Here is a 3,370-nt window from a genome sequence, read left to right on the forward strand (position 1 = left end):
AACCTGTGTGTGTGTGTGTGTGAGGCTCGGCCATTATACCTAATGACTATGGCTAGACAAACTTAATAGAGATAGTTTTTGTTTCTTTTTTTTTTTGTTTGACAAGGAAAAATGTAAATATGAATAAACTTTAATAAATATTTCTTCATAAAATGAAAGTAAAGATTTTTGATCACTTTATTTTGTGTATTCCTTAGAGATCACTTTGTTCTGTTGACCAAATTAAGAGATATATGTTTATACATGTGTATATATGAATATATGTAATTCATTGTAGTCCAATGTAAAATGGTAAAACTCTTTTAAATTCAAACGAGAGATGGTTGCGTGAAGATTGTTAAAGATTCTATGATATAAGAAAAATAGAATTAAGTTACATCTTATCTAAATGGTTAAATGGTTGGAATCCGATTGGCAATAAGTATAGAAAAACCTATTATCAGACAAAAATGTTTGGTACAAAAAACTTTTAATTTCATTAAATTTTAATAAACTTTATAAAATAGCTAATAAGTTCTTAAACAATGACACAATTCTTTCAGAAAGAATAATTACTGGGTATTTATTATTCGCTTCTGAATTTCAATTGACGTTTAGATTTGTTGTCTTAGGTTTTTAATTTTTATTTATTTTATTTTGTATATATTTATAATCTGTGCGTTGTTCTGGATTATTTATGAATTTAGCTTAGTAACAAATGCATTTCATTTTAATTATGCAAATTGAATTCTGTTCATGCATAAATAGACTTGAAAAAGCTCATGACTTTGATTTGCCCTCAAACCCCCTCAAAATAAAAAATCCCACACCAACAGCTAACACACACACACACACACACACAACTACAGACACACTAAATTTGCATTTACTTTTGAATTTTTATTAGAAAATTAGCAGCCGTGTAAAATTTTCATATTATATTTATGCTTTTTTTCAACAGAATTTTGCAGTTTTGATGTTTGAAGACGAAAAGTAAAACAAAAAAAAAAAAAAACTAAAAACTAAAATTTTATTGCTGCAGTCAGCAAGTAGATGTTTGCCAGTCAGCAATGCACTTGGGCATATGAATATGAATAATTTTTCATATGAATGTCTCAACTTTTTGAATATGAAATCAGGTTTAAAAGCATTTTCTTCAATGCGTTTCGTTTTAAATTTCTTGGTGCGGCAAACAGTTTTCTAGTATTCCTTTTTCGTTTGTTTTTGCTTCGATGCAAATAACCAGTCATCAATGTTGTCAACACTTAACTTGGCCCTAAGGAAACATTTAGCTTGCTCACTTTATCTTTGTCATGATATTTTGAAGTGTTCAAGTATTTTTTTCTCTTTTTGAATGAAGCTTACTATTTTAAGCTTTAGTTATCTTTTTATCTTTGACATTTTTTTAGACATGACCAAAGAGTCCTATTTTAGGCCTTTTAAGTAGAAATAAAGCCAAATTAAAGCTCTAGCTTAATTTACTCAACCTTAAAGATTTTAAGCAACAAAAGACCTAAAATACAAATAATTAGTATGTTTTCTGATTCATAGTAGTAAGGAGTTTAGTTACCGTTTTTAAAAAGCTTAATACAGCATCTTAATAGAACAATTAATAATAAAATAGGATGCAATAGTTTAATTACTATCAAATATTTTTTATAGAAGGGTCAAAACAAATACTTTCTGAAATTAAATTTTAGAAAGTTCGAAATGTGTTTAACATTTTGCCAATTTAAGTCCTTCTTTATTTCCTTAAAAAAAAAAGAACTAAGCCACATGATTTTTGCATTCATTGTAATTTTTATACTTTAACCAGTAAACCATCTTCTCCTTTGCCACGTCCATGTCTTATGTTTCCTTCAATTACTTATTCAGCGCAGATGACATGTTTACATGTAATTTTTTCACGTTTTTCAGCCCTTTTTTTTTTTGCTCAGCTTTTATTTTTAAACCGCACTTTCGAGCAATTTACGTCTGTATAATAATAAAAATTCAGGTCGCTTGTTGGTAGCATAATTTGAGCTCTGCTGCTGCTGCTGCTGCTGCTGCAGCTGGGGTCCTGGTTATGATTTTTCAACTGATAATTATGCATAATAATTTTAATTGTTATTAATTTTGTGGAATAATAAACTTCATTTTAAATGCATTTTCACCATTTTGGTCATGGCAGGCACCAAAAACTTTTTTGCTCTTTCCTTTTTTTGTGTGTGTTTGTGTGTGTTAATTAAAGTTGAGTTATTTTCTGTTTGCGATGGTTTTTCTGATTGTTTTTTCATTTGTTGTTTAACCTAAATTTTTGTATACCAACCATGTCGTAAAATATATTTGTTTAAGCTTCATTTAATAATGAAAGTAAAAATGCTTTGACTATGATCCGACAAAATGTATCGATTGATATTTTGAGCTATACACTTTGAAGTTTTGATTTGTTAGGATTTTAGGATCTGATATAAATCTAGGAGTTTATGTATTTTATAAAAATTAGTACACTATTTTTTTGATAATACTTTAATGAGTTTTGCATTATTTTAGAGAGAGTTTTGAAAACCCTGAAAAGCATTTCATCCTAAAAGTCCCATTTCCATATAATCTTTTTGTCATAAAGAGTGTGTTCAATTGTTTTGTTTATAATAGTTAAGTTAGGGCAATAAAATAGAGTAGTTAACTTGTTTTAATCTGGTTTAAGAGTTCTTAATGCATTCATTGGGATAATTAAACATATTTTCTTTTTGATAAATGATGCAAATTTAATTTATGGCTACTTTTCGCTTTTTATAGATATTTGAAATCCTGTTAATTCATTGGATTTTACTTTCTATTTTATTATTTGTATTTATTTATTTTTTTTACTTTTGTCTATTTTATCTGTGTTATACGTATTAGCTTAATTGCCTTTTGGCTATTTTATTGAGTAAACAAAATTTGCATGAATTAATAAATGAAATACGAATATATTTCAATTGAATTATGGCAAATGGAAATGGTTAAATATTTTATATAAATGCTTCATTAAACGATGAATATCGTTCAATCGCTTTAATTTAATTATAATTTAAACCTAATAACTGGCATTGGCTTCAAGAACTTAGCACAAATGTTTTAATGTTTAAAAATGTTTATGTTATAGAAGAAGTAAGAAGATATTGGCTATACATAGGAAGGTGAAGAAAAAGTACCACAATGGCAAGGACTAGGGTAGACACTGTACTTTAATATTTATGTAGCTAAATATTCATAAATCATAAATTCATATTTTATACTTGCAGTGCTAGCATGTCATACAAAAATTTCACTATAGTTTTATAGATTTTGTACTTAAATGAGTTGTTTTTAAGTGATCTTATTCATTCTCCTCAGTAAATGCAAGCAAGCAATAGTTAGTCTAATTCCA

Source organism: Drosophila willistoni, assembly GCF_018902025.1.
Source record: "Drosophila willistoni isolate 14030-0811.24 chromosome 2R unlocalized genomic scaffold, UCI_dwil_1.1 Seg200, whole genome shotgun sequence".
Classification (NCBI taxonomy): Eukaryota; Metazoa; Arthropoda; class Insecta; order Diptera; family Drosophilidae; genus Drosophila; species Drosophila willistoni.